A 12,783-nucleotide genomic window follows, 5' to 3' on the forward strand; every position below is an offset into this window, starting at 1 on the left:
TGCCATTTATTTATTGGATGTCGGTGTCAGTCTTTTCTGTAGAGTTCAGGAACTTGTAGAATCAATGCCAAGAAGCTTTGAAGATGTTCTAACAGCACATGTTGCGTCAATCATGATGGTTTTTCCTTTAGTTGTCATGCAATTACATGCCCTCTTTTTTTGATTTGTTGAAGAGCATCACAGGATTCAAGATTAGTTTAGAAAACTACTGGAAGATAATACAACACATGCAGCCTAGAACGTAATGAGAACGCATTTGAACAAATAGAAAACTTAAACCTCCTTGGGGAGAAATGTATTGAAGACTTCTGTTCTGAGACAATGTGCAGACGCCTGTAGTATAAGACACACAAGTTTGACAGAGCTAAATTGAGGGCAAAGAGACAGAAAGTATAAACCACAAGTACGGGAAATGTTGACAACACAGACACAAAGACTAAAAGTCAGTTCAGGGGAAAGAGAGCAATATGGAAAGAAAGACGGAAACAAGGATTTTGTTCCTCAGAATGAATCAACAAGTGGTCTGTGGTGACACGAGCCCAGCCTGAGTGAGATGTACCAGAAGCTCAGTTGTCAGGAGGAGACATAATGATGTCTGGTCTATATTATAGTGTGCAATAATATGGCAAGAAACCTCAAACCACAGGAGGTAATAAACTATGTATGTGCAGAATATGGGACATAGTTTGAGAGCTTAAGTGAAGCAGAAAAATGGAGTAGGAGACTGGCTCTCTACCTAAGCAAGTTCCATTTTTCTGCAAACGTCTCATTGATGTTATTAGATTCAGCATTTAGCCATGCAGGAAATACTTTCAACCCTTCCTGTAAAGCTCTGGTTTGTTGAACATGCCTCCAACCAGCTAAAGCAATAGGTTAATCTGAATTTCTCAATAAACGAGGTAACTGGGTGTCGATTCATCATTTTTGCGTCTTGAGCTGGCACTGTGACATTTTTAGCGGGACTAGCTTGCATTTCTTTTGCTGTGCTAACGCAGCGATATTATCAAAAGTAACCTTAAGCCTGTCTGTTTAAAGTGAAGTGCAATATCAGATTCAAACTCGGGCTCACAAATGTATTTGAGACTGTTAGCGCTTTGGACTATATCATGAGAAACTCAGCCTTGATGTTCGTGCTCCAGATGAGCCCCTAAATCACAAGAACTATCGGAAGATATTTACCAAAGTAAGACTTGGCAGCCCATATGCTGTCTCATTCTCAAACAGGACAGGCTCATAGAGTTTCAATTGTTTTTAAGTGTTCAAAACAAGGATCATTATCTGATCTGATATGTAGGATCAGACTCTTGATTCAGGTTGGTATAATGGCTATGTGCAAGAATTGGCAACTTCTCCTGTTATACCAAACTGCTTCAAACTTGGGAAACCATATCATTTTCCAATATTTTATGCTTTCAGTGTCTTGTTTCTCTGCTCAGTGTTTTATTTTTGAGGAAACCTCACAAAGGGTTTATGAACTCAGTAAGCTCTATTTATAGATTTTGGATGTGAACCAGGAAAATGTTGGCGAGGGACTGGATTTCTGGTGTCAAAAGTTCTGGTTTGCAGTAATATCATCATGTGAGAGAGAAACAGGCCGAATGAGCAGGGCTGGGTCCAGACTTTTTAAACTGAGGTGGCCAAGTTGGGGCACCAACTTTTGCAGGTTTGGCATGAATTATTTGGCATGAATTATTTGGCATGAATTATTTGTGTTCAAACATACACATCGGAGTAGAGTTTATTTGCCATTTCTGTGTTTACTGATCATATTCTTTTAACTACAAACATTTAAATATCACTACTACTAGAACTTTTTGCCTTTATATAATTTTGGAACTTTCAAAACTATCACATCAAAGCAGAAATGTTTTAATCTACTTATCTGAAATCCATAAAGACTAAAAGTTGATAATGTCAAAAGTCACAATTTAAAGTGCTAACAAAAGGAAATGTGCTACCCTGAAAGGCAAATATTCAGCTTGATAACTGTTGCAACACATCCCAGATAGTTAATGTTAATGTTTGCCTTTCCTCTGACAAGGCAAACAGCCAATAGTTCAGGATTTTGGGGTGGCACTAGGGGTGGCCAATCAGGTTTCAAGGAGGGGCATGCCACCCCTGGCTATGCCCCCTGCCAATGAAGAACAAAAGTTGGGCTGTAAACTATGGTATGTACTTGGAAAAGGAGGTTGTGGATGGAAACCTTTTAATAGTTTGTCTGAATAAGCTCTGAAAAGACACTGTGTTGCTTCCAGATTATCACTGATGGGTTTGGAAATTGTTTGTGCTATGTGGGTAATGTGAAATATGTGCTGTTTGTCGGTTCCTCGGTATGCATGAAAAGTGTAGTTGGTTTCAGTATTTTTTTTAACCAATACTATTGTAAAGGCAGTTGAGCATGAGCAGCACTTGAGTCCAAGACAAATTTCTTCAAGGGGACAAAAAAGTGCATTGTGGTGTGTCGTATCGTGTCGTATCGTGTCATGTCGTATCATGTTGTATCGTATCGTGTCGTATCGTATTCTCAGCAATGAAAAGCAAAGTCTCCCTGAGTTTGATGGCATTTTGAACATTGAAGAAAGACCCAACCAACCTTTTATAATTTTTGTGAAAATAGATCCCGCTGGCAACATAACTCTGACACAAACTTGTAAAACCAAATGGCAGATATCAACATTGACATTGATAATGTTGCTTCGGGGTTTAAATGTTGCACAGAAACCAGGGTTGCAAATTCTAATTTAATGTTGTAGTTCACGTTTTATCCTTGTGTGCCTTCATGATCAAGGATTTATGATGAGAGACTTACCGTGGATACACTTCAGGAGCGTATAACAGGCCAGAGACACAACATTTTGTAAAGATTGGACTGGAAAATAAACCCCAGGACTGAATAAACTCTGGCTTTGGAGATGATGTGGTGATCAAAATGTAGCTGCGTTTCTGAAAACTTTCACTTTTCAACCAAATTTTTCCTGTTGTAAATGAGAATCCTAGATGTTTGCGATCACTCATGAGGCTCATAAAACAGTCGGGAAACAAAGCCAGAGTTTGTGGTCAAATATAAGCTACATGAAACTGAGTCTTGTGTGTAATCTTTCTAGAACAAGTTTGCAAAGGCTTCATGCAACACAGAGTTATGATATAACCACGGCCATGCTGGAGAACTACTTATGATCCATGATTACTTCTCCAGATGGGTGAAGTCTGAGGAGTTTAACTCCAGCTTCAAAACATGATCCAACATCTTTGCAATTCAGCGTCTCAAACATGAAAACAACATTTATTTTGAACCAAAGAAAACTTCCAGACTATAAGATGAGGGAACAGAGTCGGATATTATTGCGTCAGCAGGAGCTTTAGGAGTTCATAAAGCCTTTAACTCATTACTAGAACCCTTCAGACACCTATAAACACCTCTCTCTCTCCTAACCTTTTCTTTAAGCTCTGCCTCGTTTACACTCCCTGTGTCCTCCACTTGTTTGCAGCATTGTTGTTCTTTCCTCCCTCCTCAGCTGGCTCATATATTAACATCTCCTCCTCCTCTTCACTGACTCGGTAAAGCTGTCCATCCAAACACTCAGACAGAGCAGAGGAATCTGATTTACTATCTGTCCTCCTCTACAGAGAGACACTCAGAGCTTCTGAAGGGGAGGAGGAGAAAGGAGGACACAGCAGGGTCTGAGGGTGATCGAGTTTTACTGAAGGCGGGAGGGCAGTGGTAGACTGATCGCATTCTGATGCAGCACCAAGTGACACCAAGGTGAAACCAGCATATCCTCTGGCATCTTTAGAGTTCCTCTGGTCGGATTTATTGAACAAAGTAACTCATAGGTAAAAAGATAAACCAGGCCAACAGAATATTACCTCAGACTCTGCAGCTCTACTGAGTCTTAAAGTCATAGTTTAAGTTTTAAGACCTTGTTCCGTCTGCAATTGAGGGTCTTTGTTAATCTGGCATAGGCCTCCTAGACCTACACTACGATTGATGGTGGTAGTGCACCGTCAATTTAAATAGACGACAAAGAGAGCCAAACCCAAAACATTTAACAGCAGCTATGTTGCTAAGCAGCTACACCATGGTGTACATATATCTTGCTTCAGCCTGTATTAATTACAGATTTCATCAATGGACACATACTTTATTAATCCCTGAGGGAAATGTACCCCCCCCCCCCCCCCCCCCCCCCCTCCTGTTGATCATGCTACACTTATAAAGGCTTAAAAGAACACACATGCACAAACAGGATCCATTGAACATGTGCTAATGGAGAGATGAGCAAGGGGGCTTGCACATGAAGGACCTGGAGCAGTTTGGGATCATTGCCTTGCTCAAGGGAACCTTGGCAGGACCCAGGAAGTGAACTGGCGCATGTACAGTCATCAGCCCAGTTTCCAAACTTGGTCCGTATCCTCTGGTTCCCAACCTAAGTCCCTGCAGGCTGAGCTCCTGCCGCCCTTTGTGCTAAATGTATGTGCTTTTTGTATGCCACAGTTTAAATTCCTTCCTTGAGGTTCAGCTCTGTGCTATGTAGAGCACAAACATGCATGCTATAAGGAAGGTATATTTGGACACAAGTTTTGGGCTACTCAAGGATATTTGCATGGACCCTCGCAGATACAATAATACTGTATAACAACATCTTTATAGAAATCCCTGCACTGCATATGCTTTACAGACAGGTCAATTTGAAGAGCGATGAATTAAGTTGAAGCTTTGATAAGTCTATTAAAACATATCTCCAAAAATAAATGCCTTAAAAAAATCCCAAAGGTTGTCTAGGAGTTTGATCAAGGAAACTTTAAAGTTGTAATTTGAGTGTTATTCAAAGTTTAAAAGAATTAAGATTTCATTCATACACTTTTTTTTGATAACTTTGTTTAATGGAAGCAGTTTCACAGGTAGCAAAGCAACAGTATAATGTGGTACAGAGGACATCTATTCTTCCCATTTTTTCCCTCCCACAAACCCATCCCACTTGTACTTCAAAAAATAATATGTAAACAATACAGAATACATACAACAATTACACAAATAAGGAAAATAAGAAAATCAGATCCAAATGTAAAGATTAATTAAAAAAAATTGTAACTTGGACCCAGGGGCACCATTTAACTCACTTAAACTACTCACATGAAAGTATCATAACTGTTATATCCTTGTGTATATTATGTTGTTTTCACTTTAAAAAGCAACGCTACATAGTGGCAACACATAGTACTGCTCAGCTTGAATCTTTAAGGACTAAACAAAAGATGTTTTTCTAAAAGTCACGAAGGAAAATATGTTGCATTCAAAAGCAAAAAAATCTGCCAGCAGCCTGCTGCAACACAACCCAAATATAATATTTAATTTAGGACTTCTGATTATGCAAATAGCTGTTCACCCCTTGGATCCAACCCTGCTGAAGCCTCCTCATAGCCTTCATCTGCATGGGCAAATCATGAGTATTCAGGATTTTGTTTATATAATATGCTTTTAGAACTTAGTGGACTTTTTTAACAGCAAGGTTTCTAAGACATATAAAGGGAGTGTTTCATCCTAAATCTTTTTTATTTTTCATCTGATGATCTTAACTCTGAATTTTTGGGCCTCAGTGTCATAGCAGGTGTCTTCCTCCTCATTGTGTTTCTGCTCTCTCACTCCTCTTTCCCCTTCATCCCCCTGAGACGCTGCAGCCTGTGATCGCTGTGATCGCTGTGAACAGCTGTATATGTCAGAGACCTTCAGACCTGTCACTCTGTGTGTGTGTGTGTGTGTGTGTGTGTGTGTGTGTGTGTGTGTGTGTGTGTGTGTGCGAACAAAAGAGCTTGCACTGACATTCCTGTGGTCAGTAGGGAGTCTGCAATCCCACTGCTGTGCTGCATAACTCCCTGTGCGTTATTGTTTTTCAGTGTGTAGGCTCTCACTTCAGCTCAGCGAGTAAATGTTTGGATGCGTGAGCGGCTGAAATAAAGACAGACAAGGAGAAGTGCTTCTTTGTCACTACACAGTAGCTCTGTATGTTTACTACATCACATTTCTTCTTCTTTTACTGTTTTTCCCCTCTTTGCATTTGATACCGCGCTGCATCAGCCCGCACTCTCTGGAGGTGGAGAAATATTAGCTTCAGATTACATCACTGTGGTTTTCTGAGTAATGGGATTATCGGCACAAAGCATGAAGGTATGCACACATTTTCAGTCCGAGCCATAAAACTGTCACTCATTGTGATCAGGAGTGTGTGTGTGTGTGTGTATTTTCTGCGAGGCTTTGGCTGCTGGAGGTTGGCAGTCGTGCCCACATGGGTCCGTGCCATCTGGATTTAGTTTTGCATGGTTTTGACCCAAACTGGAGAGTCTTTGTGTGTGCTCCGAGCTGCACAAGTGAGGGGAAAACAATGGACAGAAAAACATTGTTGAAATAAATAACAGGGAAATACTTTTTGTTTTTCATATGAAATGAGAAAAAGTGACGTTTTTCAAAGGTTTGTATGTTTTCACATGAGTCAGTATACATTTGTCTCATGAAAATGAACATACAAAAAATGGTTAGTATAGAGGCTGACAGTTCAGATAAATAATTGATGCAGCAAAAGAAAAGAGGAAAATATATTTATGTATGAAAATACATAATCATAAGTGATGAAAGATTTCAGTACATAACAGATACTCATATTTGGTTCAATGTGTGTCTTTTATCCAGTACCCAGCAGTGCTATCTCTGCACTACTTCTTGCACTTTTTAAGTTTTACCAGGATATTTGAGGAGGAGACTCTTATTTTGGAATTTGGGACAGAGTCCAGAATATTTTCAGGGCGAGTTTCATGGCAGATTTCTTTTATTTTGGACAAGGGATTAAAGGAATTTGCTCCGGTGTGTCGTCTGTTCCACACCGGGCACAGACTGTTCTCTCTCCGCAGGTTTCTTCATTAACACACACAGCCGACTGTCAGTCTCTATGGATACAGAGCAGCTTGGATACAGAGGTTGGAAGGTGATTTAGGCTTCAGTAACGTCCAGCAGAGCCTTGCAGAGTCAAGTCTGGCCCGAGCTCAGAGGTCAGGGTGGGGTCAGCTGGTGTTCCCACAGGTCGGGTTGTTCTGTAATTAGCTGGATGATCTGAGCGGCAGCAGATGTGACAAACCACTGTGAGGAGAATCAGTCGTGGGAACAGAGGGAGATGAAGCTTGGCTGCTTGATGGGAGGCGTCCCGAGAGAGAAACAGTGACAGGGACTGTGGGAATGTTTGAGGAATCCTGCTGCTATCAGCGCCTTCTGCTCTGTTAATGTTTGTGTTTACTTTTTCATGCATCAACAACTTTGACAATTTATTGGTTCTATTTCCTGAACTCTGCACGAGTGTGTCAGTGATTGTAGGGTCACGTCCAAATCACCTAAACTTTACCTTTACCCTTGACCTTTAACTCCTAAGAGTTCAACTAGGGCGTCGACCCCATGTTTGTCCTGGAGGGATCAGATGTCATTACAATGTCATGATAAAAATTAGCTGATTAAAGTGCTTTGTTTTCAGTCGCAGGAGTCACTATCATTACAATACAACTTCTACATCATATGATTCTTTGCAGTTTGGGTTTATCAGAGGAAATAGATGTCAAATTGTTCAGGGTTCCCACACGTCCTGGAAAACCTGGAAAACCTGGAAAACAGTTGACCAGTTTTCCAGTGCTGGAAAACACCTGGAAAATGGGAGAAAAAGTAAAATGTCCTGGAAAATCACAGATAGTCCTGGAAAATTATTCCAACATGGCTGCATGTGACCTGACCCTATTAACAAAACACATCCCCATTCATTGAAAGTTGAGTTCACTCTGTGCTGGAAAAGACATCTTTTCTCCTTCTCTTCATAATCATGCATTCACAGAAAACGGGTATATTGTTTCTATTTTATGGTACATTTGGCTCAATTACCGTACTCTAGCTCAGTTGTTCTCAAAGTGGGGTCCTGGGACCCCTGGGGGTCCACGAACCATAGCGTGGGGGTCCGTGAAATAATTTGAATACATTTCTAATAAATGATAAATTGTGTTGTGTCATTACAAAACAGCATATCCACCATTGTTCTGATACCATTTGGTGTCTGAAGGGATATGTGAGTCTTGCTCCTGTTAATTTTCTGAAAGCGTTTCAGTTCAGTTACTTGAAAAGTATAAATGCTGTCATGTTGAGTCCACAAGGAATGAAATGACCCTCTGTTTTAAAGGATACAAGTGGGATTTACTTGATTCAAATTGAAGTGTTATCTGTTTATCACTATAGTACAGGTCTGAAGGATTTACATTGATACGTTTTACAATACAAATAGTTCCAAGGGAAACTAAGAGTGCAAATGGTAGTAAGCATGTGCTTTAGTGATGGGTAGTTCAGCTCTTTTCAGAGAGCCGGCTCTTTCGACTCTCAAACGGCTCTTCATTTAGGATCTCTTGTAGCCGTATGTTTTACCTTAACTTTACAAAAACTAATGGTTTGTGTTGAAAACCCTTTAACAGTGTTTTTATGAGAAGCCTTATAACTGACCAATTGTGTACATTTATTCTGTTACAAAATCATTCTCACCCTGATCCTAGGGTTATGATTAGGGTTAGGGTTAGGGTTAGGGTTAGGGTTAGGGTTGTGATTAGGGTTAGGATTAGGGTTGTGATTAGGGTTAGGGTTAGGATTAGGGTTAGGGTTAGGGTTGTGATTAGGGTTAGGGTTAAGATTAGGGTTAGGGTTAGGATTAGGGTTAGGGTTAGGATTAGAGTTAGGGTTAGGGTTAGGATTAGGGTTAGGGTTAGGGTTAGGATTAGGGTTAGGGTTAGGATTAGAGTTAGGGTTAGGATTAGAGTTAGGGTTAGGGTTAGGGTTGTGATTAGGGTTAGGGTTAGGGTTAGGATTAGGGTTAGGGTTAGGGTTAGGGTTGTGATTAGGGTTAGGGTTAGGGTTAGGATTAGGGTTAGGATTAGGGTTAGGATTAGGGTTAGGATTAGGGTTAGGGTTGTGATTAGGGTTAGGGTTAGTGTTAGGATTAGGGTTAGGGTTAGGATTAGGGTTAGGGTTAGGGTTGTGATTAGGGTTAGGGTTAGGGTTGTGATTAGGGTTAGGGTTAGGGTTAGGATTAGGGTTAGGGTTAGGATTAGGGTTAGGGTTGTGAATAGGGTTAGGGTTAGGGTTAGGATTAGGGTTAGGGTTAGGGTTAGGGTTAGGGTTAGGTTTAGGGTTGTGATTAGGGTTAGGGTTAGGGTTAGGATTAGGGTTAGGGTTAAGGTTAGGGTTGTGATTAGGGTTAGGGTTAGGGTTGTGATTAGGGTTAGGGTTAGGGTTAGGATTAGGATTAGGGTTAGGATTAGGGTTAGGGTTAGGATTAGGGTTAGGGTTAGGGTTAGGGTTGTGAATAGGGTTAGGGTTAGGATTAGGGTTAGGATTAGGGTTAGGGTTAGGGTTAGGATTAGGGTTACGGTTAGGGTCAGGGTTAGGGTTAGGGTTAGGATTAGGGTTAGGGTTAGGGTTAGAACCAGAACTTAACTTAAGCATACAGAACCAGAATCAAACTGAACCGGAACTGAACCGGAACCGAACCGGAACCGAACTGGAACCGCACCAGAACCGAACCTGAACCGAACCCGAACCCAACCGAACCGAACCAGAACCGAACCTGAACCGTACCAAAACCGAACTGGAACCGAACTGGAACCGAACTGGAACAGAACCAGAACCGAACCAGGACCGAACCAGAACCGAACCAGAACCGTACCAGAACCGAACCAGAACCGAACCAGACTTGAACCAGAACCAGAACCAAACCAGAACCGAACCTGAACCGAACCCGAACCAAACCAGAACCGAACCAGAACCGTACCAAAACCGAATTGGAACCGAACTGGAACCGAACCAGAACCGAACCAGAACCGAACCGAACCAGAACCGTACCAGAACCGAACCAGAACCGAACCGAACCAGAACCGTACCAGAACCGAACCAGAACCGTACCAGAACTGAACCAGAACCGAACCGGAACTTAACCAGAACCATACCTGAAACGAACCAGAACCGAACCATACTTGAACCAGAATCGAACCAGAACAGAACAGAACCAGAACCATACCAGAACAGAACCAGAAACTAACCAGAACCGAACTCAAGCAAACTGAACCAAAACCAGAACCAAACTCAAGCAAACAGAACCAGAACCAAACTCAAGGAACAGAACCAGAACCAAACTGGATCAAACAGTATTAATGTCCTCAGGTTGGCATTGAGTAAAATCCGATCCCTCATCTTGGATGGGCTGATCCGGTTTCTCCAGTCTCCAATAATAAACTTGCAACGATACATCTAAAACACACGGACACACGTAAAATCATGAAATATATCCTGATATATTTCCTAACTGGTTATATATTGTTCAGCGAGTATTGAGAGTATTGTATAGTACAAACAATCAGTAGTGGAAGAACGTAGTTCTCAGACGTAGTTTTTGTGCTGCTGCACCACGTCTGTGGAACTCCCTGCCCAGCCACCTCAGGACCCCACAGACTGTGGATGCCCTTAAAAAACATTTAAAGACCTTCCTCTTTAAAGAGGCTTTTAACTTATCTTAAGTACTGCTTTTAAGAAATGTTCAAGTTTGTTTTTACTGTGTGCCCGTAGCACTTTGAGATATCTGTAAATTAAAAGTGCGTTGTAAATACAATTTATTATTATTACTTTTACTATTATTATTATTATTATTATTATTATTATTATTATTATTATTATTATTATTATTAAGTATCCAGAAGTGAAAGAGAAGTAAAGTGTACAGTCTCACAATGAGAATTCGGCAGAATATTCTCTTTTTGGGTTAAATTGTTGATGAATAAACAGATTTAACATTTAACATTTACATTTAACATTTAACATTTAGATTGAACAATCAACATTTAGATTGAATTTATATATTTGTATTTCACAATTATATTTATATTTAACATTTAGATTAAACATTTAATATTTAGATTGAACAATCAACATTTATATTTAATATTTTGATTCATATTTAACATTTAGATTCAACATTTAGATTAAACATTTAGATTTAACAATCAACATTTAGATTTATTTTTTTCATTTATATTTAACATTTAACATGTAGATTTATATTTAGCATTTTGATTTAACAATGATTGTAGCTTAGAATATTTTTCCCAACAAAATGAAATGTGAAGAAGATCACAAATATTGCTCTAAATGTGATAAAAACGTGACTTGTGAAAATTAACAATGTGTTTTTATGAAGTCTGGAGTTAAATGTGGAGAATTGTAGCTGTTATTTTCAGTGTGCGCAACTTTACAAACGGCGCCTCATACTTTCCTAACATCTCAATAACTGCAGCAATCACTCATATTTCACATCTGTTGTTTTAGGGGAAAATGAGCTTTTCATACCACTCAGGAAGTGAAATAAAAAGATAATGAACTCTTATATCTGCATGCATATCAAACACGAAGTAATGAGCTGACAGACAGATTGACATCCTGTATGGAACATAACTTTCACTGTCTCTAATGAGTGGCGACAGCTGCAGATCCAAACTTATGGACATCCGATACACCGTATGTTATGTTGGCACTGTTGAAATGTGTGTGGGAAACATACAGGCGTGGGAAAACGATGCGAAACTGTGGAGCAGTGTTGGAGGAAGTATTTAATGATTCAGTAAAAGCAGTAACAAAAGATCACAATGTAAACACAGTCCATTAAAACACACTAAAAGGTCACGAAATGAGCAAATACCTCAGGAAATTGACATTAAGAGGATAAAATTCCTCCGCAAATGAGTGAGATATTAGTCTGGGAAATCTGTGCCTCAGATTATTGGTACATCACTAAATACTAGGCTACATTTTTGTTTGTGCTGCATACGTGTGTGTTTTGCATGATGCAACCCCTCAGGCATTCTTCGAATTCACGAACAGCACACGAGAGATTATATAATCCACTTCAGATGATGCTGCCCGTCCAATACGCTCACCAACAAAGCTGGTGGTTCAGTCCAAATTCCTCAGTCTCTGAATGAAGGAGCGGAAGAGAGGAGGGGGAGGAAGGGGAGGAGGGGGGAGGTATGAAGGGTGCTCTGAACAAGGAGCTCTTTATAATGATTGACTCTTAACACGGTGAGTCATCATACTTCACAGGCCCGTCTGCGGCCTGAGGAGGCCTGTCGTCGTGTTTGCTGAATGACACACTGTGCTGTCAGAATGTCAGAACGTCGTGTGCCCCCCCTCCGACACCCCAACTACACAAAAACATAACAACACAGCGACACACCACCACTACATGCTGCATGAAGAATTCCACTGTTTACTCACGTTTCAAATTATTTCTAACCCTGTCCCAAAACTCTGTTACAAGTTGAAGTCCTGCCTTAGAATTAGACTTAAAGATATGTGGGTGTACAAAGCAGGAAGATGTGCTACATTCCAACCCTCACCACTCGTCATGAGATTGGGTAGTGACTGAAAGAATGAGGCTTTAGAGATAGGGTGAGGAGCTCAGACATCCTGAGGGAGCTCAAAGTAGAGCCGCTACTTCTTTGCATTGAAGGGAGGCAGTCCAGTGGTTCACGCATCTGATTAGGATGCCTCCCTGATGACTCCCTTTAGAGGTTTACTGGACACGTCCAGCTGGGAGGAGACACCAGAGATTGCTGGAGGGATCTGGCATGAGGATTCCTTGCAAGGAATCCCCCGGGAGGAGCTGGGAAATGTTGCTGGGTCGACTTGCTTGGCCTGCTGCCATGGGATTCTCTACATTATTATTA

At 40.7% G+C, this 12,783-nt stretch overlaps 1 protein-coding gene across 3 annotated transcripts in view; it reads left to right on the top strand.

Moving 5' to 3' along the window:
• si:ch211-191a24.3 (tensin-3) overlaps positions 1–12,783 on the top strand; it is a 58,418-nt gene that overhangs the window by 38,028 nt on the left and 7,607 nt on the right. The window lies entirely within an intron of this gene.

This window comes from Notolabrus celidotus, chromosome 2, assembly GCF_009762535.1.
Source record: "Notolabrus celidotus isolate fNotCel1 chromosome 2, fNotCel1.pri, whole genome shotgun sequence".
Taxonomy (NCBI): Eukaryota; Metazoa; Chordata; class Actinopteri; order Labriformes; family Labridae; genus Notolabrus; species Notolabrus celidotus.